We start from the raw sequence: 14570 nt of genomic DNA on the forward strand, positions 1-14570 counted from the left end.
CTGTGTCTAGGTCACGGAGGTTGCCATGCCACCTGGTTACCATGGCCTCCTATACCCTGGCCAACCCGCCCTGCCCTGTTTCTGTCTGACGGGAATTCCCAGCAGTCCTGACTAGCCAGCCTCTTCTGCCTTCCTGAAACCTCCAGCTCTTGGCTCTGAGCCCTGGTTTTCTTGATCTTCCTCCAGGCTCACTGGCCAAGGGTCCAAACTGCCTTGCTCATTTTTCATCTATCTTCTCATCCAGGCCAGGCCTTTGGTTTCACCTCTAGATCGTTACCTCTCAAATCTGGCTTGAATACAGACCTTCTCCCAGCACTTAAAGCCTACCAACATCTTTATAAGCATTTCCAGGAGATATGTGAAAGGCACAGCCAAACGGCAGCTGAAACAGATCCCATGTTCCTGATTTCTTCCCTGGGACTGTCTTCTCCCTCAATCCTCCCATCTTAGAAGGTGACAGCCCTTTGCTGCTCAAACCAAGAGTCCAAGAGTTCTGCCGGGTTAATCTGTACCTACCACTGCCCTACCCAATCCATTCCTCACCTCTGTCTGCATACAGTTTCCATGACTACCATCAAACCCAAAGTGGACTGACTAGACTCCCTTGTGCTCCTCTTGCAGCAAGTGCTATCCTTGGAAAATTCCAGTCAGATCACTGTCTTGTTTAATGTACCCTGCCCCCCATGGCACAGAATCCCAGCCCCTTCCTTGACTCCTTCCCAGCCCCATCCATCCCCACAGCCCACTCATCTCAAGGGCTTTGCCCTTTACTAGCTAGCAATTTTTCATACTGTTTATGTCACAGTCTTGAGCTCTTCCTTTGTGATTATTTTCTGTCCCTTCCCTTGAGAACAGAAGCCCCCTGAGAACAGGGGCCTCCCTCCCCCCAGCTATTTCCCTAAGGCTCTGCATCAGAGCTCCATCCTGGCATCTGGGGCTCATTTGTTGAATATCTGTGAATGACTGAACTACACACTTCCTGTCCTTTGCTCTCTCTATATTGATGCCTGTCTTCATTACCATCTGCATTGTCAAATAACGGTTTATGGTCATCATGCATTTTATTCACAGGCTCTGGGTTTTAAAATACGTTACATATTTAGTGTGTGAGTCATCTATTTGAATTCTAGACTTTTGATTGTGGCCTGTGACTCAAATACTACACTGGTAGGAAAACTTTCAGCAATAAACCACACATGTCATCCGATACCAGCTTTGACCTGCCCAGTGGCATAAGAGAACAGAGAAAGAAGTTCACTTCTGTTACAGATCCTGGACTTAGCTTTTAATTTTCATACAGTCCTAAGAGGAAGGAACTATTATTTGTCTGGATTTTGCAAATGGGCCAAGGACATTGGTCCTCTAACGATATGTAACCAATTATCCAAACTGAGTAGTTTGCATTGAAAACCCCTCCTGTCACATTTACCAGTTCTCAGAAGCCTGGGCAGACTATGCCAGACTGTGCTGGAGGGGCTAGGCTGGTATCTGGGGGCTTTGGAGAAAAATGAACTCGCAAACTGTTGCCAAGGCCAAGTAGTCGATCCCCTTAGGCCTGTGGTTCTCAACCTTCCTAATGCTGCGACCCTTTAATACGGTCTCTAGTGTTGTGGTGACCCCAACTGTAACATTATTTCCATTGCTACTTCCTAAATGTAAGTGTTGCTACTGATATGAATTGTAATGTAAATATCTGTGTTTTCCCCCAGTCTGAGGTGACCTCTGTGAAAAGGTTATTCGACCCTCTGAAGGGTTGGGACCCACAAGTTGAGGATTTCTTCCCTGCGTCTGTGCCATCAAATCCCCTCTTCTCTCTGCCTGTACTGTCAGCTTTTCCTTAACCTGCTTGTGTTCTAGAGTCTCTGGCCCACCTAGCTACCCTTACATAAGCTGTGTTATTTAAAGAATTCTCTGATATGGCTAGAATGCACGGTTCAAAAGGGAAACCTCTGCTGTTTTAATTTTTATTCATTTATCTTTTAAATTCAGGGACACCTCACACGGAACAGTGCTGCTTTCTTTGAGGGGACAGAGCATAGAGTTAATCAATAGTCGCAGCAACCCTACCTGGCCTCACCAGAGGTTGTTCAGTGATACGTGGATTCCGCTTTCTCTGGAGTACTTCTGGTAATTTAAAAATGCTTGAAGCTGCGGAAGACAGCCCCGCCCTCTGCATCATTCAAAAGAAAACTCAGACACAGAGGCGGGCTCCCGGTTCTTGCACAGAAACGTTCAATATTTTCAAAAGTTAGAGAGACATAGATTTCATTTCTGTCCTTGGTACCTTAACTCTTATGATGTGTGTAGCTTATTGTTGAAGTCTAAAAGACTTGGTCACTGAGGTCTGAGCTCAGGGCAGGCAGCCCACTAATGATTTAAGATCAGCACTCTCTGTAGAGGAAAGCATGAGCGGAAACGGGGGTTATCAGGGCAAAGCACACCCAGATGCCTTAACAAAACGGCAGAAATGGATCCTTCCCTCTTCCGTGGGCTGCCGGCTTGTTTTCTGTCAGTGTGCGTTTCACACTCAAATACATGTGAGCTCTCCGCCTTTTATTTTCAGTTGTCCCCAAGTCTCCTAACCGAAAGCCTCTCTTCCCTGACCAGGCTCGCTGGCTACGAGCCCAGAGCGCGCTGCCAGGGTCTAGGAAGCTGCCCTTCCGGAAGGGTGGTGGAGACCCTGGGAACCAGACCAGCCGGGCTCACAAGTATGAAGAGAATGTCGGGAGAGGAAGTGGTGGCTCTGAGTCGGCGTGACTCATCTGGTTCCAGTGACAATGAAGGCCGAGGTGTGTGCCTTGTTCTTGTCTTTTTTTTTTTTTTTTTCCTGAATCATGTGGACATCTCTGAGAATGAGAGGACGCAGTGGCGTTACAGTGGCTGCTTTTTAAAGTTTCAAAGTGACTTTCTGGGCAAGCTGTGCACGTCTTGGGGATCTTCACAGCACAGTGGCTGGAAAGGAGGAGCCCCGTCCGTCCATCAGAGTCTCCCTGGTGAGTACGATTCCGTCAATGATGTCCACATGCGTCTCTGAGCTTCGACAGCTGCTGCATTCTTGTGCGGACACTGTGCTTTTCTCCCAGACTTGGAAGGTCTGTGATGTCAGGAAAGTGGCTTCCTCTGCCTCCACCCCAGCCCTGCTGTGTCTGCCGAACTCTGGGGCTAGTCTCTTAGCTGTGCATTTTTTTGTGGATGCCAGCTGCTATCTCAGAGGAGAGTGGGAGACTGCCTGGGGAGGAAGCCACTTCGGATTCCTAGCTAGAAGCCAAAGTGAAGGGCAGAGATGGAGGTGGGTGAGTTTCTGCTAACTGGGCGATGAGGTTGGACTAGTTTCCGATCCTGAGAAGCAGAAGGAAGAACCAGCCCCAGGGCAGCTTCTGGCCGCTGTCCCAAGCAGTCTGGCCTGAGCTGTCCAGCTGCAGGACAAGAAAAAGGGCAGTGAGGTAGAAATTTGGCTTTTCTCTGAACATGTGTAAATGGCTTCAGGACTGTATTTTACATTCCTTCCTTTCCCTTAGTACTCCAGGTGGAAACCCGTGCTCAAAGGCAGAAAGAAAAGCCACAGGCTGGGGACCAGGAGGGGGATGGGTGCAGTTAGGGGAGTGGATTGGCCTAAGGTCACGAGAATAGTTGCTATTCTTGGGAGCGTACCTTTACTGTCAAACAGACAGAGTTACGGTAAATGCTATGCCACTTTTTAAGCAAATCTGAAGAATGATCACTTGCTTAAAAGGCAGCATAACAGGCTGCAGGGAAGACAGGAGCCTGTTCTGAGCAAGCCACTGGGCTGTGTGTGGCTTCCCGAGTTAAGAATGAGTCAGCACCCTGACTGAATGAGCTCTGAGCATCCGCCCTGAGCATAGCACGGAGCTTGCTGGCCTGGCTCTGGAGGGAACTTGGTCTTCCATTGAAATTAGCATTGGCTGCCTCTCTGTGAAGTGGATAGTCAGGAGTTCTCTGCTTTCTCCCTTCTCCTGTGATGTGCCTGGGGGGTGATCTGTCCCCTTGTCAGGTACACTGTGTTTGGCTTTCTCAGTATGCCGTTGGGCTGACGGTTACATTTTCACTTCCATCCCGCCCCTGACTCAGCATAGAGTTTGTTAAATGAAACATTCTGGTGTTTAGGAAGGACCAAGGGTGGTCCTGAGCCACGGCTGCACCCACTCCCTTGACCCACTCCCACACCTTGATGATTGGAAGGCTCCTCTGAGGTATGCACTTTGAAGCTGCCTTCTGCCAGAGACCGGGCACTAAGTTGGCCTAAGTGAATCGGAGTGCAGGCTTTGGAGAGAGAAGGCCTCCGGGCATCTTCTTAGAGAGAAATACTGACAGTAGTTCTGTAAATGGACCCCACCAAGGTTGCCGAAGGCTTCAAAGGTCAACAAAGGCTTTGAATCTTACCCCCAGCTAGTTCTGTGGCTCCGCTTGAAGACTGCTTATCTGTGTTTAGATAACTGTGGGTGGGTCCCCGCTCTCTGGGGCCACACCCGGAGGCCACAGAACTTGGATATCGAGATGAAAGAATTAGAAGGGGGGGGGGGGGGTTGACAATAGGGCTAATGAGCCCTAGGGCTTTGTTGTCCTACTTCTGGAAACCTTGAATGTCTAGATCATTGGCCCATCTTCCTCAGAGCAAGGGGCCTAAGGAGAGAAGAGCCTGGATGGAGACTGGACCTCAGCAACATTGCCTCTCTAACTGGTCCCCCTATTTTCCAGTCCTCTGAAGGCACATGGTTTGCAGGTCCTTTTTTTTTTTTAAGTGATTGCCATTTTTGTAGTCAGGGAGCAGTTGTCCTAAGGCTCAGAACAATAGTGCTAGCTCAGGAACATCAGCCAGACAGACTTGCTGCCATTCCTAGGTGGAGACCAGCTGGTTTGGCTCTCTTGGCAAGCAAACTGTTGAAGTAAACAGAGAAATGCCACACCGTGGCACTGAGAGCCGTGACGCCATATGTCTGTGAGCTGAGCACACCAACACCGGTTCCCTTGCCTCACCTGCAGGTCTCAAGTGTGTGCCCATCTCTGGGTTCTGTGTCTCCAAATCTGTGAGTGTGGTTGGGTCTTGGCTTGGTGGTGCTGCGGTTTGTTTTAGGCGTCGATTTTGATGTAGAGGTCAGGCAGGCATGCAAAGCCTGACACGCAGCTGCCTCCCACAGGGAGAAACAAGGCTGGGATAGACTGACAGGTCTCCTCAGTAAGGAGGAGAAAGTTGCTGAACGAGACAGGCAAAAAAGACTATGGAGAAGTTTGTGCGCTGAGGAGACGGCTCAGTGGTAAGAAAAGAGCTTGATGTGCAGGTCGGAGGACCTGGGTTCAGATTACCAGGACCCGGGTAAAGCTGGATGTTGTTACCGTTACAATCCCAGTACTCATGGCAAGATGGGAGGTAGAGCCTGGCATGCACAGCCGCAAGCAAGACATCGCATCTCAAGGTGAAGGGTGCTGGCCAGCATCCGAGGTTGTCCTCTGATCTCTACAACACACAGACATGTCATGTTCAGGTCTGTATTCACACACACACACACACACACACACACACACACACACCACCGCACATGGTTTGTGGTTTTGTTGTGATTTCCAATGGCCACACAGGGCCGAGCTGAGTGTGGCTGCAGACAGGGGTCACAGGGCCTCGTTCCATGGCAGGAATGAAGAAGGAACATTTGGAAGGAGCGTCTAACTGAAAACAAAGCGCTTCCGACTCGATGCCAGTAGACGTTGCCCAGAGTCCTGCTGTCATGGTGCGGGACTAACCTGTGACTTGTGACCCTGTCTACTGGTCGTCGTCATAGTAGGATGTTTTCCCTATGACCCTTTGTGCAGAGGTCTCCACAACACCAACTCAGTGTCTATTTCTGATGGTGGGGCTGGTGAGACCTCAAAACTCCCACCGTCTTGCCTTCATTGCTGTGGAACAAGGCTGCGAGCCTCAGGAAGATGGGGGTGCATACACTAGTTTCCAGGAGATTCTGTGACCAGGACAGGCATGTTCACAGAGATGTGACCGGCCTCTTGCATTCCTGGGTGCCACTGCTCTGTGGTATTCTGTTAAGAATGGACCCTGTCCTTGAAGCAAGGTCTCTCAGGAGGCCTTTGGTCCAGCTGGCTGCATTACACAGGAAGCCCTCCTGGCTGCTGGCTCTTGCCCACTTTCCTGTGCTGTATGGGCGAGCGGCTCCCTGGCATCTGTACGTATCTTCAAAGCAGCTGCTGTGTGCACCAGCCATTGAAACAGTGAGGCATGGCAGGCTCTGTATTCACTAGGGTCTTGCTTAATAGGCAAATGGAAACTGCTCCTTGGTCCTCTCAGGAAACCTTGGGTTCTCGGTGTCATGAACACCATCATTATTATCACTATCGTCATCAGCGTCGTTATTGTTGACATCATTATGAAAGGACAGTTCCCATTTTATTCAGCCCAACCACATTCTGTGTGCCCTCCATTTAACAGCATAACAGACCCCAGGACCATACGAAGGGGTGGTCATTTGCCTTACTCACTGTTTCAATGGCTGGTGCACACAGCAGCTGCTTTGAAGATACGTACAGATGCCAGGGAGCCGCTCGCCCATACAGCACAGGAAAGTGGGCAAGAGCCAGCAGCCAGGAGGGCTTCCTGTGTAATGCAGCCAGCTGGACCAAAGGCCAGGAAAGCCAGGCCCCTGGGCATGGACCTGCCGGAGGTGGCAGGCTGGATTTGGCACTGATGCTGCCCAGCTGAAGCCAATGGCAATTGTCCTTTAGCTCATCTAGATTCTTGCTCTTTGAAAACCCTTGAGAATGGGAGATGAGTCATACTGAGAACAGCAAGTAAGCTACGCCAGAGACCCAAGCCAGAGCACAACATGGCCTTTCCTCACCAACACCGAAGAGGCTTTGAATTTGTGCCTTGTCTCAGAAGCCACAAACTCATGCCCACTTTCAGGGTCCAGAAGTGGCCACAGTCATCCTGGTTTTTGCACCATCATGGTGGCAGCCTATGAAAGGAACACTCTTCTGTCTGTCTGGGGTGCAGTGTTTAGGCTCCAGGAGCTGAGCCTGGCATGGATATGCTAGAGCACTGTGCATGTGACACGGGTATGCCTGTGGGTGGGGTCACACAGATCCCCAGAGCTGCCCTTATGCCAGAAGCCTGAGGGCCCTCTGGCACCATAACTAAGATTTGGGGGTAGGTCAAGAGCAGGGATCCCCACAAGTTCTGGCTGGACCCTAGAGCTCAAAGAAAAGACAGTAAGTTTGAAGGAAGCTGGTTCACCAGAAGGAGATGGGAGCCAATGATCAGCTGGCCACATGGGATTCATTCTGATGAAAAGCCATTTCTGATGAAAAAGTCTTTAGTATAGACTGAGAGGTGAGGGGGACACTGTGTCTTATGTAGCCTTGATTACACGCAAACAAGGACCGCTGGGACAGGAAAAGGGGTTGCCTTCCAGCTATTCTGTCCTGGAAAAAAAAAGTATCATGTTAAAAATAAAAGAAATGTGGTTAATGATGGCAGAAGATGTATCTTCCCATTGCACAAGCGATTTGCAGAGTGTGTGAGGGTCGCATGGCTTCCTGGTGATTCAGCTGGACATAAAGTATATATCAGTGGCTCCCAAAGGAGCCAAGCTTGCTTGTTTCAAGTGGCTAATGGGCTCTGTTCTCCTGTCTGTGCTGTTCTCAGGCTGGAAACGATTAGTCCAGGACAGTTCAGCCACTGCGTGGCTCTGTCATTTGTAGCACTGGCATCCTTTCTCCGATTTGTCTTATAGTTTCAAGAAGGCCGCTAAAGTTCAGGCATCATCTTTGTTAGAAATTGTGCGGGATGAGAGTTACACGGTGGGTTCACAAATCACGCCACATGACCGGTTCTACGTGGGAGGTTTATTAGGGGAAAGGAAAGGGGTGGCAGAGACTGACTGAGAAAGAAAGAGGAGGATCTTCGAGTTCTCTTGTAAGATGACCCACAGCATGCGCAGGTGGTTCCAGGTGGTCCATAGGTGGCTTCACAGATGCCTGATATCCAGTTTGTCAGGTCCCTTGCAGCTGGCCATAGAGATGCCTGCTTATGGATCCCAACAATCTTTGCATCGCTAAGAGGAAGGGAAGAAAGGTAATCTATTGGATGTCGATTTCCCTAAAATCCCCAGCAGATCCACTCAGTTGACTTTCGTTGTCACACTGTCTATACATGGGGTGGAGGAAGATGGTGGAGCATCAGGAATGAAGAAAGGTCCCGAAATGAGACCCACAAGAAGAGGACTTGGGTCTGAAGTAAAGGACAAGAGCTCCTGTCCCATTCTCATCTTGTGACCCCCTTTGATGGAGACACTTATATCAGATCCTCTGGTGTTGATCAGCTCATGTCCAATAAACAGTCCCTGGCTTTGGAGCCTTGCCTCTTCTGATGCTCTAAGCAAAGCCACCTTTGTCGCCGGGCTGGCCACTGCCCTGGCCTCTGAAGCCAGCCACCTGGGACCAGGTGCCCTGTCCTGCCTCGGGAACAAGCTTCAAGAGGGAAGGCTGAGTCTCCAGTCCAGGAGCAGCTGGATCCCTGGTGTGTCCTCCCCGGGGTGGGGGGAGGGGGCGAGGAAGCCCAGCTGGAGCAGCTTTCTTGGCTGGGTGGAGGTCGAGTCACTCAAGGGAGGGATGCTTCCCGTCTCCCAGGCTCCTGGGCACCTGCCGTCCATCAGCCACCTCTACGCTTCTCCCCACATCTGTGGCTACTTTGCAGACTGACAGTGGGGACAGGGGTTTCTTCCTTCTACGCCCTGCACGCCCCCTCATCCGATGGTGTGGGATGACCATGTCAGGTTTTGTGAGTCTGGGATCAGATGTACAAGGGACCCTGAACAGACCCAGGCATCAAGCATGCCCTCCATGTGCAGGGCAGGGCTTGTCTGTGAAGTTCAGGTTGGCCTCAAACTCATGATCCTCCTGCCTCCACCTCAGGTGCTGGGAATAAAGGCAGGCACCACCACGCTGCTCCTTTATTAGGTCAACGACAAGTGCTCTTACTAACTGCCCAGAATAAAAGGTCTGCTCTTCATATATTCTTCCTGGAAAGCTTCCTGCCGCTTCCTGGGAGATCCAGATCCCACAAAGTAGATCCTGTCATAGAGGAGTTTTGTTTGTTTGTTGTTTTTTAAATCATGCACAGGGTGCAGTGCCTGTAGAGGCCAGAAGAGGGCGAAAGGTCCCCTGAGCTGGAGTTAGATGTGGGCTGTGTGTGAGTTGCCCAGCATGAGTGCCAGGAACCCAGCCCCAGGCCTCTGCAAGAGCAATGTTCACCCTCAACCACTGAGCTATCTCCGAAGCCACGCACGACTGTTGCTAAGTCTCCTGGCTTACATCCTTCCTCTTCTTCCTGTGTTGTCAACACAGCTTCTGTGTTGTTACCTACAACAGTGTTTCTAGTAAAGACTGTTTCCCAGGCTCCTTTGCAGTTAGGAAGATGAAGGTTAGTAGGTTCAACAGAAATTCTGGGAAAGCTCTTTGAAGGACTCTGGATCTCCAATCCTTGACCTTTGCTTTCACACTTTCCTTCTCCAGATTCCCCTATGTTCCAGGTACATTGGCTTAACCTTTTGGATCCTTCTTTCTTTCTGTCTGGCTTGGTTGCAGAGGAAATGGCTGGAGCTCTAGCAGCCTTCTTGAGCTTAAAAGAAAAAGTATGACTGTATTATACAATGATAAGCTTCATTCACACTGGAGTCATAAATATGTCCATTGAGAATATATTTTGTTTTCTTTCTAATGGAAACAATTTGGGGGACCCTCCCATGGGCCCCAAGCATAGAACCCTCTATGTTTCATGGAATCCTAGAAGCGTTCTTGGAAAGACTTTGCTTTGGGCGAAGGGTTTCTCAAGGGCCAGCTTGTGAGCTGTGAATGACCAGCAGCCACAGTGGGCCCTGAATGTAACTCACTTCTGCCTTTGGCAAACCGCTTTGTCTGTTAGGTTCTGTGGATGAGCCCCTCCACACCCCCTCATGTTATCCTTGGGCTTTCAGAGTAGACTCCTCCGTTTGTTTGCGTTTCTGTGTGTGTGTTTTCATTTATGTGCAGATGAACATGCACACGCGTGTGAAGCCAGGGAGCAAACTTGGACGTCAGTCCTTTAGCTGTACTTTCTTCTCTTACTGCTGCTGCTGCTGCTACTTCTCCTCCTCCTCCTTCTTCTTTGAGATCAGGTCTCACCAGCCCAGCACTGAACCAACATGATAGGCTGGCTGGCGAGGAGCCCCAAATACTCTACCTGTCATCACCTCCCTAGTGATGGGACCCCCAAGTGTGTACGGACACATTTGGCTTTTTAAATGTGGATTCTGGGGTTTGAACTCAGGTCCTCCTGCTTGCAGGCAAGCACTTTTATGAACCCAGCTGCCTGCCCAGCCCCTGTATGTATTTCTTCATGTTTCCCGTAGAACCTATTTCTACCTACTTCACCCAGTTAGTGCATATGCATCTAAGTCTGTGCTCCATGGATTTCTTCTCTAACTCTGATTTCTAGCAAATCTACTTCAAGTGCATCCTTGACTTCCATCCCTTCCTATACCCGACTATTGGGGAATAGATTCCCTTGTTACTTGTCCCTGTGTTCCAGGTGTGGTTCGGTAGTTTTGGGCAATGTGATGATGGAGGTCAGACCCTAGGGGTGCCCGACGTTTGAAGCGGCTGCCACGTACTGCTGTACCAGGGGCTCCTGGGGCCACTCGGGGACAGACTGACAGCTGTGAGACTCATCCACCGTCAGGCGTGGCGAGCTCCTTCCTTCTCAGGTCTGATGGGGACAGCCTGTGCTCGCCTGACCCTTCTGCTGTGACCACGCAGAGGCTCCTGTCTCCACCTGGCAGCTCTAGGGTGTCCGGCGCAGTGGAACAGCGCATCGCTGCAGCTTCTTAATCCCTCTGAGGCAGCTCTGTCCTACAAAACCTGCAGTGGTAGCAGCACCCTGGCTGCCCTGCCTAAGGTGGTGACCACATTTGCCGCCACCAGGCCATGGACACTTGGCCAACGTGACCAGGAACTGGGCTGCATGGTTAATCATTTCATCGCAGTTTAAATATTCGTAGCCACGTGTGGCTAGAAGCCACTGGGTTTGTGTACAAGCTTTCCCCGATAATTTTCATTCGCCCCACTTTCATTTTCCTTGGTCTCAGTCACCCACAGTCAGACGCGGCCCACTGAATGGCAAAATCCGTGAATAAATAATTCCTGCTTTAAACTGCAGGTGAGTGGGAACGATGTGGCTCACAGACCTGCTTCCTCCTGCCTAGTCACAAATCCCTGTGTCCAGAATATACACCCTGCATGTGCTGCCTGCTTGGTGGTCCTTCCGTCCCCACCTCTGTGCTCGTTTCTAAAGTAACCCTCATTTAACTTAATATCGTCTCTAGTGCACACAAATGGTGATGTCTTTACCATACAGTGTGTTGTTGCAACTGTGAGATTTTCTTAATAACCACTCGTTTCTTATTTTCTCTAAGTTTTAAGTTCAGCCTTATCACAGATACACACTGAACCCCCCCCAAAAAAAAAAAAAAACCCAGGTTATACACTGTTGGGTGCTCCCTGTGGCTTCAGGCATGCCCTGGGGCCTTGGGGGTGTTTCCTCTGAGGATAGAGGCGTTGTTGTGTTCTTGTCTGTGTGGGGCCATTCCGCCATCTGACTAGATTGGTTATAAAGCTCTATGCTCTGATGCTGCCACTGTCCTAGACTCCTCCAAATTGCCGTTGTAGGGGAGGGGCCCTTTAGAGATACAAACATACATTGAAAGGCAACTGACAGAGTGGGGGCAGGAGCTGGCCCAGCCCTGAAGAGGTTCCAGGCTATTTCAACACCACACCACTGCTCCTTCAAGTTCTGGGATTTGGCTCCTCTTTGACTCTTGTCCCTTTGGACTGTGGGCGCCCTAGGAAGCCACAAAACACGGAGTCAAAACTCTCCCGTGGTTCAGCCTCGCTCAGCCAGCTACCTGCTATACACCTGGGAAGTGACTCAATGCTCAGGCCTCAGTTTCCTAATCTGTCAAATGGAAACGCCAGATCATCCTGCAGATGATGAAAAGAGTTAAGCGTGAAGGACTCCCAGGGATATTCCACAGGCAGAGGTTATTCATTGTTCAGCCGATGCTGTGGGGTCAGTTCCTCCTGAACACAGGTGCCTTGCTCTGGGTGGCGGATTGTCGCTGCATCAATGCCATCTTCGATGGCTCCGTGTCGGAGAAGTCTCCGGATACTGCCTTTGCGAGAGCTCCGAAGCGGTGGGGGCCTGGGGAAGGAGAGAGCTGTCCCTGGTGACTCACTGCTCACTGAGCCCCGTGAAAGCTGGCCAGGAACAGCGTGGCGGTGAGAGATGGCTGTGAGGAGGCAGCCTGGGCTAGAGCCGGCCTTTGTGGTTGGGGTGCTGGGGTGTGAGGGGATTGGCCTTAGCTTTGTGAGTTGGTTGGCTTTCTCCAGAATGGGAGTGATGGCTTGGGTGGGTGGGGGTGTGTGAAAGGAAGGACCTTGGGAGACCATGGGCTATGTTTGGGTCCACACAGAGTCAGCTTCCCCAGCCGAAGCCTTGCTTCTTCTTCCTGGCTGGGTGGCCACGGGCGTGTCACCTTTACTGTTGTGTCCCACGAAGCCGAGGGGACCTGGAGTGTATAAAGCACCCACCTGGCATCACTGAGCGCTCATTACTTGGATTTGCAGTTTTCTGGGGTGGGGGGAGGGGGCTGCCTGCTACAGAATCCTCTCAGTCCCCTAGGCTGACCCATGTCTAGGGCCCCTTTCCCACTGGCCACACAGCCACGGCATCACTGTCCGGTGACTACTGGGAAACGCTTCTGAAAATGATCTGCTTTTTGAAAATGGCTGCCTTTTGGCTGCGTTCACATTCTGGCCCCGTGTCTGCCTCAGACACCGCTGAGTTGCAGCCTGGGCCCTGACTCCTTATTCCTTGGTCCTTCCACCTCTCGGGACTGTTCTCCCGTTGCATGCCGACTCCTTCTTCCCTGATATGGTGTCAGCCCCAGAGACTCCATGCTGCCTGTGCTGCCTTCCACGGGGAGGACTCTGCCCTTCAGCACAAATGCCCTTGTCTGGAATGCTAGGCTGAGGTTGCTGGTGACCGTCTCCATCTGCTGGGCCCGCAGGGTTCACACAGCCTGCTCATACCCTGTGGGGGACTCTGTATCTGAAAGGTGGTGACTTTTGTTTTTTGTTTTTTTTTATGTCTACCATCCCTGGTTTAGTCTGGCCTTGCTCATGCCTTAGTCTAGCCTTCGGTCATATTCTAGTTTGCTCTTCTATTGCTACGGCGAACACCGTGACCAATAGCAACTTAGGGAGGAGGGAAGTGTTTATTTCCTCTTACACTTCTTCCGGTCACTTCATGGGGGGCGGGGGGGATCAGGTCAGCCACCAGAGCTCATATGTTCTACACAAGACATAGAACATGGAGAGATAGCCCCTTGACCTCTGCATCAAATGACTGTTTGGAGACGGAGCCCTTCCCTAAAGATCAGCTTCAGGCTTGCTGGTATTCACGCGTGTGCAGGTGCCCTTGGGAATACAGGGAGTGCCCTTGCTGCATAACTGCCAGTGATGAGGACGCTGTGCAGTACAATGTGTGACGGTGCTTGTCTAGACGCCTGCGGCAGGTGGAAATGACTCAGACGCCCAGCCAGCCTTCTCCTGTGATTGTCCTTCCCCTCCCCCGCCTTTCTTTCAACCCTGTCTCTTCAAGTACAGGGGCTTTGGCAGTCCATTACTGTGCCCGTTACGCTGCCAGCTTGACGGGATCTAGAACCTCTGAGCACGTCTTCCAGGGAGTGTGTAGGTTGGGTTCTCTGAGGTTGGAGACCCGTCCCAGATGTTGATGGCTTCGGTCCGCTGGCTGGGATCTCAGACTGGAGAAAACCGAAGAAAGCCAGTTGAATACTTTGCTTCCATCGCTCTTGGCTCCCCGAGTGTGCACTCGGTGTAAGCAGGTGCCTCAGACCCCTGCTGCCATGTCCCCCACACACACCGTGAAGGGATGCACGTGAATGTGAGCCCAGACCAAGCCTCCATTAAAAAGCTTCCTTTTGTCACAACAAGAGGACCGTAACTAATGCAGCAACCCTCACTTTTAGAACTCCCGAACAAGACCTTTGGGGACCATTGCTTTATTCACCTGTGGACAGTTTTATCCCCAGATTTGTGTGTCTAGTTTGTGTTGGTGCCTTTCCAGCTGGGGCTATATTCTCCTTTATTTTTTAGTATATGTGTGTGGGCCCAAGTGTGTGTGTGTGTATGTGGGCGCCACACTTGTACCTGTGCCTTCAGAAGCCAAAAGAGGGCTTCAGAACCCCCAGGACTGGAGTCATAGGTGTTTGTGAGCCCCACAATGCGTTTCTGGGAACCAGAATCCTTTGCAGGAGCAGCAAGAGCTTTTAACTGCTGAACCATATCTCCAGCCCCCGGCTTGTGCTACCTGCTGAGGCTAGACAGACAGCTCGGTGGTTCATTTCATCTCCCTGAGGGGCATGGGGGTGCTCTTTAAACGTCCAAAGTGCCTGCTCACAGTCACGTTAGAGGAGGGGGGTGATGTGAGA

At 51.0% G+C, this 14570-nt stretch overlaps 1 long non-coding RNA gene across 1 annotated transcript in view; it reads left to right on the plus strand.

Moving 5' to 3' along the window:
- Positions 1-2196: 2196 nt before the first annotated feature.
- LOC132648985 (uncharacterized) overlaps positions 2197-14570 on the plus strand; it is a 55826-nt gene continuing 43452 nt past the window's right edge. Inside the window, exon 1 of the long non-coding RNA XR_009587373.1 lies at positions 2197-2993. This is a non-coding gene — a long non-coding RNA (uncharacterized LOC132648985). The remainder of the gene's footprint in view (positions 2994-14570) is intronic.

Source organism: Meriones unguiculatus, chromosome 18, assembly GCF_030254825.1.
Source record: "Meriones unguiculatus strain TT.TT164.6M chromosome 18, Bangor_MerUng_6.1, whole genome shotgun sequence".
NCBI classification, from domain to species: Eukaryota; Metazoa; Chordata; class Mammalia; order Rodentia; family Muridae; genus Meriones; species Meriones unguiculatus.